The 18,620-nt window shown below is 33.0% G+C and overlaps 1 protein-coding gene across 11 annotated transcripts in view; it reads right to left on the reverse strand.

Moving 5' to 3' along the window:
* LOC145265500 (ankyrin repeat and sterile alpha motif domain-containing protein 1B-like) overlaps window positions 1–18,620 on the reverse strand; it is a 903,976-nt gene that overhangs the window by 559,986 nt on the left and 325,370 nt on the right. The gene's annotated exons all lie outside the window — the stretch shown is intronic.

The following is an 18,620-nucleotide window of genomic DNA, read 5'->3' on the forward strand; positions in this document are numbered from 1 at the left end:
CCCGCATTTATATCATATTGTTTAGATGTACGACCGTCGAGGACAACCTGGATTTTTCTCTTATCTAAGAAGGATTTAATTATGTTAAGTATTCTACCAGTGATACTGTATGATCTAATTTTCCTGAGGAGACCCTCATGCCATACCCTGTCAAAAGCACCCTCGACAAACCCGACAAGCTGCTAAATCTCACCCCCCACACTGTAGAGATCCCTAGATGTAAAAGATCTTTTTTCTCCAATAGTTTCTTCCCCAGAACCGCTAGACTCTGGAATTCCATTCCAGGTCCCTGCTTCCCCAACAGTACTGACGTGCAGAAGTTCAAGTGTAACGTGAACCGACATCTTGCTGCCCAAATCCCTACATAGTACCCCAGTAGTCGTTGCCCCTGATAGTAGCCCCCTACACCAAAGAGGCAATTTGCCTTGTTTGGGGTGAAAAATGTAATAATATATATATATATATATATATATATATATATATATATATATATATATATATATATATATATATAAGCGAGATAAGACACTGATAGCATTCAGATGAAAAATCCTGATAGATATTACTTGAAGTAATACTTTCAAGGAGATCCTAGCCAAAAAGGAAAAGCTCAATATTTAAGAATAGAGCAATATATAAGTCTCGTGGTTTAATTTTAAATTCTGAAAAAAGCAACATATAGAGGCATATATTCGATTTAAGAATTTATTGCTTGACAGAGGAATATATAGAAAGGGTTATTTTAATTTCCTTAATCCATGGATTTTCAACAATGGCTCATATCATCAGAGGAAATGAAATGCAGTTAGCAAAATGTTCTGCGAATGGACGCTATTTTGCTTTGGATTAAAAAAATTAAAATAACTCTTTCTATATATTCCTTTGTCAAGCAATAAATTCTTAAATCGAATATATGCCTCTATAGGTTGTTTTTTTCAGAATTTAAAATTAAACCACGAGACTTTATATATATATATATATATATATATATATATATATATATATATATTAGTGAATGAATGACAAAAGTCTACATTCCAAATTTCATGATGTTGACCATCTTACAATTTATTCCTTTAATTCAATTGACATTTACAATTCTTGACAGTATCTGTTTCGTAGCACAAAATCAATCACTTAATTATTATATCAATTAATGAATCTATTTTGCCCTTAACTCATTAGAAGAAATACAATAATTAATCCATCAAAAGGAAATAAAGTGCGTGTTGATATGATTAAAATCCGAGAATTGGAAGAGAAGCTGTAAATACCTTATATGTTTCCACTACGCCATTTTGAATTTAGAAATAAAGTCACTAAACCCATTTATTCGTACTAACAAGTTCTATTAATTTAGGTATATTCTGCCAGAAATGTTCTATTTATTAATTAGTAAATTTATTAATTATAATTAATGTATCCATATTTATATGAAAATAACATCAATAATTATAATCTATTACACATGTTTGCAAATACGAAACTAAAAAAAAATATTGCTCTGTAATTACATTGAGCGTCTTAAATCAGGATTAGTATATTATAAGGAAATAAAGTATATTTCAACAGAAATATATATATATATATATATATATATATATGTATATATATATATATATATTGGCAGAAAGTCATTATTCAAGCACGTCTGATTGAACACGACAGAGTTATTCTTTTTTTCCGACTTTTTTTATATCTTTTCAATTCGCGGTCATTTTTTATTTCAGCTGACAACAGCAACAATCGCTCCTGACAATGATCAGATGTATCGATAGAAAGCGCTTGAGAAGAATATGGTCGAACAACAACTTTTGGGTGCTATAATATACAACATGCCATCTGAAATAAAAAAGACCGCTCGGCGAATGGAAAAGATATCCAGAAAAATCGGAAAAAAGTATAACTGTTGTGTCAATCTGACATGCTTATATATATATATATATATATATATATATATATACGTTTTATTTTTTATTACCGTATCTTTCTGTTAAGTTACATTATTGTTTCGGCTACACGGCCGTTTTTTTGGCCGTCTGTAGCGTCCTCAGACTTTTACAGAAATGTTTGCTATTTTGGGAACATTTCTGTAAAAGTCTGAGGACGCTACAGACGGCCAAAAAAACGGCCGTGTAGCCGAAACAAAAATGTAACTTAACAGAAAGATACGGTAATAAAAAATAAAACGCATATTTGCTCTACAACAGTATTGAGCACTTTCTTCAGTTTTTATTAATTACCATCTCCACTATATATATATATATATATATATATATATATATATATATATATATATATATATATATATATATATATATATATACTAGCAGGGTGATCCGATGTTGACTGGGATTGAATGTTGATCAATGAATATTTTATGCTCATATTTTGATTGCCATCAAAATCAGTGAAATCGGCCATTTTCAATCAAATCGCCAGAATTTAAACTTAACTGCCTAGACGACAGCTAGCACTTCTACCACTGCTATTTGGCTGCTGCTAAATATATGTTTATACGAATCTTTCTGACAACACCACCATTGCTAAATACCTTACTAACATTTTGTTCCCAACCCCAATTTTGAAAACTTTTAATAAGCAACGCCTCTATTTTAAACATCCCGCTAACAAGCATAAATTTCATATATTAGAAACATTACAAATTGAAGCTTAAAAGACGTAAATTTAATAAAATACATTTCAATAATAGTGATTACATTCTTGTTCTGTCTGCCTGCTTCCCACCTGACTACAACTTGGATGTCTTTAAGTCCAACGTTAACAAATTCCTAATGAACCGCCCTCTTAAGTAAACACTTTATTAAATCTCCACACTAACGTACTGTACTTGCAATAACCCTTATCCCTCAGTGGCTTCCGGGCCTTGATAAGTGGTGACCACCGTGTAAAAAAAAAAAAAAAAAATTATTGCCTTTAAAGTGACATAAATAATTAATATGTTTAACAACGTGTGATTTGCTGAGATTTACTGCACCCTCAACCCCTCCCAAAAAATACTTCTTTAAATATCTTAAAATCTGTTCTGTTTATTATCCCTGATGGTGTTTCTTGGCGGATCTGAAAGTACTTGGGTAAAAAATGACTATGACAACTACATCAGCCAGTTCTTGCAGGAAGCAAGAAAACAACTTGATTTGGGAATCTTAAGTAGAATGACCTCTGGTGTGAATGTGGTATTATGGTGACAGAGCTCTAGCTAGGATTGGCTTAGTCAGCAAAATTACAGTGACAATGGTGGTCATAGGCTTCCCCTCCTGCCCATTTTTGGATTGGCCTTGTGCCTATTTCTGTTTAGTTGACATTTTGTTTTGTAGACATTTTGTTCTCAGAATAAAATATATAAATCAAAATTAAAATATGTAGACAGAAATTATCTGTATTATTTAATGAAACGCACACACATATCCACTTTTAAGTTCATATATCTCTTTCAAAAAAAAAAAAAAAAAAAAACTTCCCTAATAAACACAGGTGGATCCTTTTACAAAAATCCCCACAGATCACCGTAGTTTCAGATATCTATACTCCAAATTCTTTTTATTTTTGTAAGTTGAAATCTAACCCCTAATGTCCCTTTCCGAACCCCTAATCACACAACCACACCCAGAATCCTTAAAGGTTATCTTAATACACAACCGATAACATTTAAAAAAAAAAAAAAAAAAAAAGGTCTGCATGGAATTTAAAAAAAAAAGAATCTAACCTGGTGGGAAAATAACTTAAGATCATCTCCCCCAAAGGAGGTGACGGGGGGAGGGGGTCAGTGGTTAGCAACACGGACTGACAAACTGGGTGTCCCAGGTTCAAATCCAGTTCATTCCATAAAAACTCATTTTCACGTAGGACGTTGGCAACCTTCTCATGATCCCTACCGTCATTAACCGATGTTTTTCTAAAAAAAAATTCTAACTAGAAAAATATCAAGGAAACCAATGCCAACAACAGAATCTTCGAATTCATACGATCTGATGATGATGATGATCTCTCTCAAACTACATCCTATAAGCACCCCGGGTGAGCCACACCATGATTGCATGTAAGCAAATAGGCTACCATGATTTGGAATTTCTTCCCTGTTTCCTGCTTTCCTGACTATTTTTCCCTCATAATCACTAAGGATCTATTTTTGCTTTTCATTCAACAGCACTTTGGATCATTTGAACTGTTGATCTATACCAGTCATGACTAGGTAGAAGTCTTAAGTAATTCGTAATTGTATTCTTAGTATCGCTCACACTGAGGATTGAGCCTTCAACCACTAGAAGAGTGCAGCAAAAAGATCCCTTGATGCCGAAAAATCTTCTCCTCTAATAGCTTCTGCCCTCAGACTGCTAAACTTTTAAATCTCCCCCCCTCACCCGCCCAGTTACCTGCTTCCCTGACTATACTGATACACAGAAGTTTAAATGTAAAGTAAACCAACATCTCGCTCATCTCCTCTAAACATAGTCTCAAAGAGTAGCCCTTTACATCCAAGTGGCAATATGTCCTTTTTTGGGGGGGGGGAGGGTGAACATGACTAAAAATAAATAAATAAATCTGATGGAGTTCAACAGGATACTCCCGAAGGTCAGAGGTTACATCGGCCATTACTATTCTTAAGACGCAAACAGTAGTCTAAATCAGGGTTTCTCAAACTTCAAGGCACCATGGAATTCCTGAGCAGGGCAAATATTTTTCATAGAACACTAACAAGATAATTTCTAAAATAAAGAAGGACTTAAATTCAAGAACTTTCTCCAATCACACTTTCATGTCGACTTACAATGCATCTATAACTAGCTCAATTTGCCAATACCTAAAAAACAATATGATCACCCCTTCTCAATATAGATACATTTTAGATAATAACACAAAAAAAACAATACATTATTACCAACATGAATAGATTATAAATTCTTGAAGCTATATGTATTAAAACTGGATACCCCACAATTAATAACATTAATTTTGAAACCAGACACAAAATTTTAAAGTGTCTAGCATTATAATCAACACTAATTCTTAGCTGTTATCATTTTGAATTCTGGGAGGTGATGGTTGTCTAGTGGTTTACGACAGACTGACGGCCTGGATGTTTCAAGATCGAATATAGTTTCTTCTACCAGATTCACTTTTACTTAGGATGTTGGCGACATTCTCGTGGTCCCTCCAGTAAGTACCTGATGTTTTCGTAGAAAGAATTCTGACTAGAAAAATATTGTGGAAACCAATGCCAACAATAGCAATGGCTAAAGTTACATTTTTTTTTTTTTTACACAGTGATCACCACTTATCAAGGCCCGGAAGCCACTCAGGGATAAGGGTTATTGCAAGTACATTACATTAGTGTGGAGATTTGATGAAGTGTTTACTTAAGGGGGCGGTTCATTAGGAATTTGTTAACATTGGACTTGAAGACATCCAAGTTGTAGTCCAGTGGGAAGCAGGCAGATGGAACAGAGTTCCACAGGCGTGCAGTTCTAAGAAAGAAGCTTTGTTCATGGAATCCACGTTTTGATTAAGGCACAGATAAAGAGTGGGCGAAATTTTTCACAGTGGATTCGGCTAGACAGGTGTTTTTCGTGAAAGATTGGCGAGGGGGGACCAGAGATTGGAGTTCAGACGAGCACTTGCCATGGAAATAACGATAAAACAAGGATAGGCTCGCAGCGTCTCTTCTGTGGGAGAGAGGTTGCAGGGTAGAGAAAAGGGCATCCCCCACTAAGCCACGAAGTCTATTTTGTACTCTGTCAAGGGAGGATAGGCTTTTTTTACAGCTTCTGCCCAGATATGGCAACAGTATTCCATCCTTGGGCGTACTTGGCTTTTATATAGATAGAGAATTGCATCAGTAGTGAGATATCTTCTGGAGCGGTAGAAGGATCCCACCATCTTTCCAGCGACCTTGGCAACAGACTTGATGTACGTGTTCCATTTCAGATCAGGAGTAAAGGTCAAACCCAGAAGCTTGTCAAAACACGGGGCCTCACCCAGACGAGAGCCATCCATCACAATTGATGCCAGATGGGGATCAGAGAGTTGATGATGTAAGGATAAGAGTTTGGTTTTGGAAACGTACTTCTTTCCAACTCTTCAGCTTAACGTTCACAGGGAACATGAATTGGAACAGATACATTGAAAGCATTGCCAGGGCCGCTGCAAAAAAGGTGGGCTCTCTCTCTCTACCGTGCTAGAAAGTTACTTATACCTGAACGTATCCTATACCTCTACAAAGCATCCATTCACCCATGTATGGAGTATTGTTGTCACATTTGGGCTGGTGCATCTGCCACTAGTCTCTCGCTCCTGGACAGGGTTCAAAAGAGAGTCGCCTGATAGGTTCTGAACTGTCATCAAAACTTCAGCCTCTGTCCCATCAACGAAATGTTGCGTCCTTTTGCCTGTTCTACAAGTATTTTAATGACGGATGCTCCGACAAACTACAAGCCCTTGTACCCCCTCCACGTAAATACCCCCGACTAACCCAACAAACAGCAAAATCCCACCTCTACATGGTAGAGATCGCTAGATGTAATAAGGCCTTCTACTCTAATAGTTTCTTTTCCCGAACTGCTAGACTTTGGAACTCCTTTGGAACTGACATGCAGAAGTTCAAATGTAATGTGAACATACATCTTGCTGCTCAACTCCCTACATAGTATCCCTGCAGCTTATAGCCCTGTGCCTTGTTTGGGGTGAAAATGGAATAAAAAAAATTTTTAAATTAGATAATTTTTGGCTTCATATGAAATGATGATTTTGAATTCTGACTGTGTATTTCATGTAATTACTAGGGCTAGGACAACAGCATATTCTTTTCATTGTTTTGACTCTCGAGTGTATATCCATTGATATCTTATATGCTTTTATATAAAGTGATGTGGTTCTCGGTTGATTAATTGTGTCTGTGTCGGATATATATATATATATATATATATATATATTTGTTCCAGTTCATATTGCTCGCAAATGTTAAGCCGAGGAGTTTGAAGGTAGAAGTGTTATTTGTCATTGATATAGGCGGTTGGAGAGGCGACTTTTAAGTGTTAAGGGAGAGCAGCTTAGTTTTACTAGCATTAAATGTTACCATCCATCTGCGGCCCCATTCCACTATAGTCTGAAAGTAATTTTCTAATGATTCTGCCATTGTCTTAGATTTATGTCTATCTGTCCTTCCCTCATGCATATTATAGAGCGTTACAAATTATCAATCCTCATCTAAAAAAAAAAAAAAAATACGAAAGGTATTAATTTACAAGTAAATAGAAAACTGCTGTTGATAGCAAAAAAACATTGTTAAAAACGTGTAAGGTGCTTCCTGTTAACAGCTTCAATAACGACATACGGCATAATCACTAAGGCTAGGACAACAGCATATTCTTTTCCTTGTTTTGACTCTCGAGTGTGTATCCATTAATATCTTATATGCTTTTATATAGAGTGATGTGGTTCTAGGTTGATTAACTGTATCGGATATATACTCGAGAGTCAAAACAATGTTAAGAATATTCTGTTGTCATAGCACTAGTTATCACTTATATATGCAACATCTCCTCACTACAAATACTTGTTTACTCTCGATAAATACTACCTATTAAAATCTAAAAGTTTAAAGACTAACTCTTGACTGATGAAGATTCGATGAATCAAATCAAAAGAACTTGCAAGTCACCTATGCAACACAATGTGGCCATGCCCTTCCCAGCAAGTCAGTTATGCAACACAATGTGGCCATACTTTTTCTGGCATGTCACCTATGCGGCACAATATAGCCATGCCCTTCACGGTTAATCACCTATGTAACACAATGCAGCCGTGCCCTTTTACAGAACAGTTTACTTAAAAAGCATCTGATTGATTAAAAATAAATGCATGAATTAAATAACACATATTTGCATAATGGAATAAGTCTTTACTCAAAGTCAGCAGAAAACGGTGTTAGACCAAAATATGTTCCAGACATAAAATACTTCCTATTACTTCCAGTTTTGAAAAATTCCAATCTATGCAAGGGATTAGTGCTGAAAATTTCAATAGTTAGTTGCAGGAGTTTCTCTGGCATCGAATAGTAAAAGAAATTTTCTTCAGACATATATGTGTGATATGCCAGTATCATGATTGCTAAAAAAATTACTCCACAAGTTTTTTTAATTAAAAAAAAAAGTCTTATATTTCCTAAATAATTTTAATTTCATTAAATATTTTTAGAATTCTATAATTTCATTAAATGGTTTTATTATTAACAAGAAACTTTTAATGATATATTCAAAATAATATCAAATCACCTAGCTGAGTAATTATTGTTTTTAAAAAAATAAATAAAAACATTTTCTGGAAACTCAATTCATTAAATATCTTATTATTTAAATCAATTTTATTAGATATGTTTATATAGAAAAATTATTTTTATTATTTTTGTAAAAAAAAAAAACATTTGTTTAAAAAAATTAAAAACATCTTTGAGAAACTTCATCTATTACAGATTTTTTTTATTTAAATCAGTTTCATTAAATATTTTTATAATAACATTTTTTAAACTTACTTTTTATAAAAAATAAAATATATTTAAAATACCAATTCTTCCAAAATAAAAAAAAAAAACTGTTGAAATACTTTTTGTTTTGTGTTATAAGCTATATGTTTTCATCAAAACCGGAAGTAGTTAGAAAGTATTTGGTATCCGGAGCCTGTTTTGGCCCTAGCACCATTTCCTGCAAACTTTGAGCCTGGACTTATTCTGTTATACTGAAGCTCTGAAATTTTCAGCACTAATCCCTCACATAGACTGGAATTTTGCAAAACTAGAAGTAATATTAACACGAATAAAATCAAGATATTTTCTCTTACAAATGATATAGCCACACACTGACCAATCAGCTTGCAGGACATATTGATTCCATCTTTTTCCTAGAACTTCTTTAGCCTCTTTTGGAATCACAGTCAGTCAGCAGAAGAAATCCAGAAAGTATTGAAAAAAGACATACATCTATCCATATTCATTCATTCCCCCCCCCCTGGATTCATTAGTATTGACGATCTTTGTCACAGATAACTTCTGACCGACCCTAGACAGCCCAAAGAACTTTAAGCTCTTCCCTTACCTTGCTTGGACACTGTCTAACTATCTGCCACTGAAATAAACCTTTTCACTGTTGTTTGAAAAAAAAGAAAATGATTTTGTCTTTCTTTCACTGTTATGTTTTCATTTATTATATAAAAACGCATCTCTAAAACGGCAGCCCTTACACCTACACGATCGGAACTGATTTGAGTACAATCAGGTTAGTTACTTGACGGATTTAAAATTGAGCCGGCTAATGCACAAACAAATAAATAAATAAATAAATAAATAAATAATGAAAATGTGGTTTGGGATATTTATCCCAAAGATCAAGCAGAGTATATTTTCGGCATATTAAATTCTTCTGAACATGCATTAGAGGATATACACCCGATTTATTAGAAAAATGCAGAAAATTGGAATGTCTGCTGTAATTAGATACATGCACGCATAACTTGGAGTTTGTTGTTGAGATGAGTTTGGAGTTTGTTAAGGTTGACAATGGTTGTACCAGCATTATTATCTTTTTTTTTTTTTTTTTTTTTTTTTTTGCTGTTACTGACCTGAAAGAAAAATTAGTCATAGAAGAGAGGTTTTTCATTTACTAAGATTTTCTTTTTTTTTTTTTTTTTTAATAGCATGCCAAGGATGAGATTTTCAATCTTAATAGTAGATACCTGAAAAAAATGGAACAGTATAGGGAATATTGGGTGCATGCCTTTTTAAAGATATTATTATGACATGTTCAGTTTAAAGCTGAATAACATTTCCAATTTCAGATTATATGAAACCATTACTATCTTTCCTTCAAGTAATTATTTATGAAAATCAGATTTTTTATAAAAGGTGACCCCCAGCCCACAAATAAATTGATGCATACTCCATAGAATCCTCCATCTATTATATAAGGAAAGTTGTTTGTATGTCCAGCTATTAGGTTGGCGAAAAAATAAAGTAATATATATATATATATATATATATGGAGAGAGAGAGAGAGAATAAATGACAAAAAGTTATATTCCAAAATTCATGATGTTGACAATCTTATAATTTATTCCTTTAATTCAGTTGACTTATACAATTCATTTAATTCAGTTGACTTATATAATTCAACTGAATTAAAGGAATAAATTATAAGATGGTCAACATCATGAATTTTGGAATATAACTTTTTGTCATTTATTCTCTATATTGCTCTGTAATTACATTGAGCTTCTTAAATAAGAATTGATATATAATAAGAAAATATATTTCTACAGAAATATATATATATATATATATATATATATATATATAATGATAATTTATATATGAAAAAATTAAATTATAGAATTCATTCTATGACTTTATATAAATATTAGGGTATCATCATGTTGACACACCAGTTCCCATTGGATCAATGAAATTAAGCAACATTGGACTTCTCCAGTTGGGACTTCCAGGTGCTGTATGTGCTCTCTGCTTATCTCGGCATTGTTTCCAGTCATCCTCCTTGCCACTGGACTCAAACAGAGCCGATTCAGGAGAGATGTGATCAAGGATTGCGCCACCCTTGCCTCACAATTACACGTGCAGCTGCCCCTACAGAGGGTATCCTTTGTTTTTCGAGACTGAACGGAGACATCAAAGGGTGAACATTGGTGAAGCGTTATTTTTTTTTTTGTATATTCATTTCATTGCAGGCTTATCTTTTTATTTATTTATTTTTCCTTTATGGTCCTACAACGGTTAGCAATAGACAGGGACTACCCTGCGAATTAGGGAATGTATAAAACTTAGGAATATCATGATAGGCAATACAGAACTCTGAAAATTAGACAGTGATACATGTTCATTCATACAATTCTGAGGCAGCACGTTCAGAACTGCAGAACACAATGTGAAAGGAGATCACCAGTACATCTCTGAGCAAACACCAGTGTGATTATACAAAGGGTCTAATATGAATGTATATCATCGCAGGTTTGGTCTGTTCTGTGTTTCTATTTTATTATTTTTTGCAATTTTTTGCCAGAGTTAAGCTATGTAGAGCCTAGCAAGTACCAGATGGGTAACCATTTTGGAATGCTAAATGCTGTAGGTTATCTTTCCAGGACTGGAATATACAAGCGGTTGGAGATTTTGTGACTTTAATATTACCTATATATTCTTTGGAAGAAGCCAGTATAGACTGCTCAGAGCTAATATCACACTAGGTATTCCCATGACTAGGATGTACATGCGGCAGGTGACATTTCATGAAGTTGATATTCCCTGTAAACTTCCACCTTTGGAGGAAGCCGGCATAGTCTCCCAAGATATTACCAGTTTGTAACAAAAACATCAAAATATGGTTGGATATGCAGAAAGGATTGTGAATTTTATGAAGGATTCCATGGGAGAATAATAATTTAAAAAAAAAAAAAAGGGGGGGGTGAGAGGGGGGTACTCTTAAAAATATGGCTAGACCAAATGTTGTATAATTTTCTTCTATCTTTTATAAAAACGACCAGTCTCATAATGCTAAACCAGTAGTGACAATGTGAATATGGGCGTAGAATATTAAATGTCAGTTAAAATATTGCGATGCTAGTACAAGCATCTTTGAAAATGTGTTCGATAAAAGACAAAGGAATAAACATTGAAGATGAAGAATTCAGCAGAAGGGATGAAGATAAGAGTTGAAAACAGAAATAAGTGAAAAAGATTAGATAGAACATTCATAGTATATATGCATCGTATATGCCACTGTCAATGCTGGTTTAGTATTACTAGACTGAGCTAGCGTTCAGGAAAGATGGAGTAACATACAATTGGGTATTTCGGCCTTCCATAACTAAAAAGGGTAATCGTTAAAGATTGTCTCTGTCAAACAAGATGGCCGCCTGATGTTGGGTTTCACTTAAAAACGAAAACTGAAACGAAATACACGAAACCAACCCACTTATCTTAGTGAAACCGAAACAAAATAAAAACTGAATTGTTCACAAGGATTAATGAAATGAATTCAAGTGTTTTGTAATTATTTAAAGAACTATGTTATTTAAATCTTTCTCAGGTTTCAAAAAAAAAAAAAAAAAAAATATATATATATATATATATATATATACACTAGCATTTTAGCCCGGCGTTGCCCGGGTGTTTTGAGGTGTATGCTGAGCAAAACAAAAAAAAAAAAGGTCAATTTTTTTAACTTTGACTCCTATTATGACCCCTTAAAATTTATTGTTTAGGGCTCAAATAAAGTTATTAAGTTAGATCCATGCCCAAGGACCTATATCTAAAATTTCACGTGTTTAAAACCAAAATTGTAGGAGGAGATTGGTAGAGTTCTCAAAGGTCAAATCATTGAACTTTGACCCCTCAATCGCCAAATTTCTGTCCAAAAACCAATCACATCGATTTCCCCAACTCTCAGTACCCTGTATATCAAATTTTGAATCTGTAGGCTTAAAACTGACAGAGTTATTGCGTAGGGAAATGTACACAGACACACACACACACACTTTCACTTTTATATATATATTTTGTTTATGAACTCTTGAGATGAGGATTGGTTACTCGTATTATTTGAAATCGTCAGACTACTGTTCTCATCACAATGTTTCAATTGATGTAACCTTCAGCCTTCTTCAGGTGTATTTTATCGAACTCGGAAATATTTCTGTCGAACTCAAGAATTTCAAACGGAACCCTTTATTTACTTCATGAGGGTTGTATGCTCTTGTTCCATCAGCCATGACTGGCTAGAGATCCTAAGTAATCCACAATTGTATTTTTCTATCGCCCACACTGAGAATTGAACCTTCAACATTCAAGAGAATATCACTATTACAATTACAATTGATTCTTCCAAGTACTTTAACCAATGTGCCATGGGTCCTTGTAGATTTCAACAAGATACACCTGAAGAAGGTCGGAGGTTACATCGACCGAAACATTGTGAAAATGGTACAGAAGATGAGAACAGTAGTCTGATGATTTCAAATAATACAAAAAAAAATTTCTTTTGTAAGTTTATGTGAAGTCTTGTGTGATTATTTACAAAACTATTTTATTTTCAAAATTTAAGTTTGTCAGAAGTTTCAAAATATTTGTTATTTCTTCAGTCCGCATGACAAATCATTGTCAAACATTATTTAAAAGACTTGTTGAACGCACCCATTGCTTATTGATTTCTGTGAAGCATTAAAATTAAAGTTTCTGGTTTCATTTCAGCTTCACCCAATTTTTGTTTTTACATAAAATCCGATGTCAGGTGGCCATCTTGTTTGATGAACGTGATCTTTAACGATTATCATTGAAAACTTTGATTTTCATGAATAAATTGGTTCTTGGGTTTTCTGAATGCAAAGCACGATAAATGCCATTTTGAAAAATTTACTGCTAAGAAAACCATAACAATTCATCACCTTAATGCTAACACACTCCAAACCATTTTCTTATTTGCTTAATATCCTTACTTTTCATTCAAATAAAGTTGCATGGTTAAATTTTAAATTTGTAATATTTGAAGTGTTTGTAAAGTTCAATGTTTCAATTCCCAGAAATTATATCTATCATGTGATGTACTTAAAGCCTTCAACAATGAGAGTACTAAAAACAAATCCGAACATTTTTTTTTGAATAATCTGTTTTTTACAGGAGAGTCACCACTTATCGAAGCCCGAAATCCACTCGAGGATAAGGATTAATGATTGTACAGTGGTCACCAGGACAATCGCATAGTAATCGTTAGTGGTTGGAATTGGGTATAAATTGATTATTTAGGGGCCAGCTCAATAAGAACTTATTTACATTGGACTTGACGATGACCATATTGTAGTCAGCTGGAAAGCAGGCTAGCAGAACAGAGTTCCACAGGCGAGCAGTTCCAGAAAGGAAGCTTTGTTCATGGAATTTGTGTTTAGATTTAGGCACAGATAGAGAGTGAGGGGAAATTGTTGACAGTGGTTGTAGCTAGATAAGTGCTTTCTTATTTTTTTATTGATAGTAGTTGCAACTAGTTTTTTGTTAAAGTTTGGCAAGCAGGACCATAAAGTGAAGCCCAGACAAGCCTTTGCCATGAAAATAACGACAGAGAGCAGGGACAGGCTTGCAACATCTCTTCTGTGAGAAAGAGGTTGCAGGGAAGAGAAAAGGGTATCAACTACTAGGTTTCAAAGCTGGTTTTGAACTTTATCAAAGCAGGATAGGTTGCTCCGAACAGTTCTTGCTCAGACGTGGCAACAGTACTTCATCCTAAGATGTACTTAGCTCTCATACAGGAAGAGGATTGCATCAACAGTAAGATCTCTACTGGAGTGGTAAAATGATTTAATCATTTTTCCAGCGATCTTGGCAACGGATTTGATGTAGGTGTTCCATTTGAAATTATAAAATGGACTGACATTATACAAAGCACGGAAATGATGAAATCATTTTGTTAAAATAATGTGATATTTACATATTTTTGCGTTTAATTAAAATAAGTTTTTACGGTTGAATTTTAAATATTTGTGTTAGTAAAGTCGAATTTTTCTATTTTAAGAAATAAGATTTATTGCGCTTTGCATTCAAAATAGGAAATTATATTCTCCAGAAAGGAAAATATATATATATATATATATATATATATATATATTTAGTTATTGCTATAAATGTGTTTCATAAAATTTTAAATCAGAGTAATTAAAAATGATTGATTTAAACAATTTAAATGTGATTAAAAAACAATTTAAAAACTCAAATTTTAATTATTATTACAAAATGTGTTTCATTAAAATTTCAATTACATAAATTAAACACTATCAATTTAAATAATTAAAATGTGATTAAAAACAATTAAATAAACACTTAAAAAACAATAAAGAAAACGGTACAAAAAATAGAATTATGTCAATATCATTCGATAAAAAGGTGAATTTTTAAAAAAATAAATGCTTTTTCACATTACATTTAAATTTATGCATGTTGGTGCATTAATAAAAAACAAGGAGCAGGAAGTGAATTTCTAAGACAATTGGTTCAAGGTAAATAAAAAATCTGCCGGGATCTAAGGACCTCTGCAGTGAAGGGGTGAGATTCTGCCACTAATTAGGTGGGTGAGAGATATTTTGCAGCGTTGTATTCCAATGAAAAAGTGAAGAGCGCTGGTAAGAAATGGCTAAAAACTCATCCGAAAGTTTTTTTTTTATATCGAAAAAATAAAAAATATTTTTTAAAGCAAACATTTTTTTTTATTTAGTAAAACGTAAGTAGTTTGATTGCAAAATTCACTTTTATTCATTGAATGATACGAACAAAACTTTATTTATTGTACATAATAAAAAAAATAATCCTGAAAAGGACAACAAAAATTGACCTTGAAATACATGACAATAAAAAGAAAAATATATCAATTCTGTTCACAGATATTTTAATTATTTTAACACTTATAACTATTATAATAATATATATTTGAAAAAGTTTTTAGTCATATATACATAAATAGGATAAAAAAAACAATATTCAACATTAATAATATAATACAAGCAAAAAAAAAAATATCAATTTATATACTCTATTCACAGAAACAACTTCCACAGTTAAAATTACAGACGAATTTTCCTCTTTCATATTCCTAGCAATAACGGTATTATCCCAACATTAATCCCTCTTTGGGTTGAGCACTGTCATAAATGTATTTCACCTGCTGCTTATTTAGCACCTAAGCAAAGCTTGCTGGCTGTTTGTTTGTAAACAAAATAGTAGCTCGAGCACTGTTAAATGATCCATCACATGTTTATTTGATAAACATTTGATGAATCACTTATGAGCACCGATTCTAGGTCCAGTGATTAAAGCTGCTGACTGCCAACGCAATGGTTGTAGGTTCGATCCACAGCTTAGGAAAGGTGCTAGTCTAGCCGCAATGATGAGTTGTGATACAATGAAACCATACTGTATGTGGATGACTATATATATATATATATTAGAAAAATCTTATTATTGAAAATTTGAATTAATTTTCAATAAAACATTAAAAACTGTAAAGAAGGTATACAGAATTTTTAATAATCCAACAAGGAGTACAGATACTCCTTGAAACTCCACGGAATAAGGATTTTGTAAATTGATTTTTGGAGCATTCAGTCGAACAATAAATTCTGATTGTAAATTTCAACTTACAGTTTTAATTTTCTTTCTCTTACATATATCATTCAAACATGGTAGTGTTTGAATATACGGTTAAGTGGCAGCTTTAGTCATTTAGAACTGCTTTAAAGGTTCACCGCTCACTCATTTTTCAACCAAATTTCAAACAATTATTACAGTCTATAGATCACCTCATCAGCTATATTGTGAAAAAAATTTTTTTCATTTTCGTTCAGTAAAACAAAAGTTATGATGAATTTTCTGGTTTCAAAATCGTAAAAATATGTAAGAAGGTGAGCGACGTTTTTTATGACTGGTTTCCATAGCAACCACGCTGAGCAACTATTGTTGCTATTAATTCACTGCTGTCGTGAAAAGAGAAGTAACAAGTGAAACAAAGAGAATGAAAGCATGAAAGGGAGATAATGGGGGATTTTATTGAAAGCAGACGAGTGCCATACATTGGTATTACATATGTGTTTATGGGGGCAAAAAAAAAATAAGACTGAAATTAAACAAAGAATAAGTGAATGTATTGGAAGTCTGGAAAGATCATGGATTAGAATAGAAAAATGCGAGCATGAAAAGTAATATGGTTAAGCTTAAACATGGAAAAGTAAAGGACTAGTTGTTAAAACTGGAAAAGAAAAGGACAAGATATTTTACTTTATTTATAATTTAAAATATTGCAACATTAAAAATTTTTTTTTTTAAATTCAATTTATATTATATAATCAATTCTTAATGCTGCAATATTTTACGTTATTAATTTATATTTTTTACTAGAATATTTTGTCCTTTTCTTTTCCAATTTTAATAACTAGTCCTTTACTTTTACATATTTAAGCTTAACCATATTACTTTTCATGCTCTCATTTTTCTATTGTAATATATATATATATATATATATATATATATATATATATATATATATAATGAATAGTGATAAAAAATAGTTTAAAAATATTTATTATTACCATTCCTAGAATTCAGGTCAACAATGTGTTGATGTACGATTGTTTCAAAGACTACTTAAAATTGTTTTAATTTTCTTATTGTATATATATATATATACAGTGCCACCAAAAAGAAAGTCTGCACTTGTCATTTTTTCAAAAACCGCAAATTTAAGCTAAATAAAATGTAACTGCTTAAACAACCTATACCTCATTTGATTTGCCTTTAATTCTTCTATAATTTCACCTGTTCATATTTGACTTTTAATTGAAGTATCCTAGTGTTCACATCATTTTTAAAAATTGACTGCGAATTGAGGGGGCAAAAAGAAACTCTGTAGCAACAAAAGAGCTTAAAACCAGCTTAAAATATCCACCTTTTAACATCTCTAATCGTAATTGTTGTTGTTCCTAGGTTATACAACATAACATTTAGTCCGTATACCGCAAGTCTTTCTTAGTGATCATCAGGAGCTCATTAATCTCAACCTTTCTGTTTATCCAATTGAGAAATCGGCCGCAGATTTAAATGAGGCGAGAAAACGGTATGAATGACTGTGCAAAAGCACCAAAACACCAGCAGTGTACATGATTCCCCTAAATCTGGTCGTCCTAGAGTTACTTCTTACAGGGATGACAATGCTATCAAGATCCACAGCCTCAGAAACAGATTTGAAACGGCTCATCAAATCCAACAACAATGTAATCTTGTTAAAAAGTGCTCTCTTTCTACAGTTAAGAATAGATTGAAGGAATTTAATTTGCGAAGCTGTGTTGCAAGATCTAAGCCAATGATTTCTATAAAGAACAGAAAGCGTCGTCTCGACTTCATCAGATGCTGTGGAGATCATGATTCTTCATATTAGTCGAAAGTGATTTTTAGTGACGAAAGCAAGTTCAATAGGCTAAGCAGTGCTGGTAGGCAGTACATCCGTCGAAGAAAGAACAAAGAATTTAATCCTAGGTGCACAGTTTCAACGCTGAAAGGTGGTGGAGGTTCAGTCTTGGTGTAGGGTGTTATTAGTGACAATAGTTCAAGGCCTTTAGGTCGCATGCAAGGTCGAATTAATTCGAGCAAATACATCAACATGTTTACTGAGCATTTTCTACCCTATTTTGGCCAGAATTTGAATGATAATCCCATCTTCATGCAGAATAATGCTCCCATTCTCACAGCTGATAATGTCAAGAGGTTCATTGAAGAGCATGATATTGTGTATTTGGATTGGCCTGCACAATCTCCAGACCTCAATCTTATCAAAAACATATGGTAATACATCAAGCAAGAGCTACACAATGATAAAATTTCAAATCTGGAAGAACTTTGGACAAAAATTAAAGAAACGTGGGATGCACTTTCACCGATGTATTGCCGCAGACTAATTAAAGAGAATGTCCCCAAATTTGCAGGCTGTCAAATTGCAGAAGGGCTATGCTACTAATTCATGTTGTTCCTGTTGTATTTGTGTTGCAATGATGTTCTAAATTTACATTTAAATAAC

The sequence above is a fragment of the Euprymna scolopes genome, chromosome 40 (assembly GCF_053919585.1).
Source record: "Euprymna scolopes isolate OS-2025 chromosome 40, ASM5391958v1, whole genome shotgun sequence".
NCBI lineage: Eukaryota > Metazoa > Mollusca > Cephalopoda > Sepiida > Sepiolidae > Euprymna > Euprymna scolopes.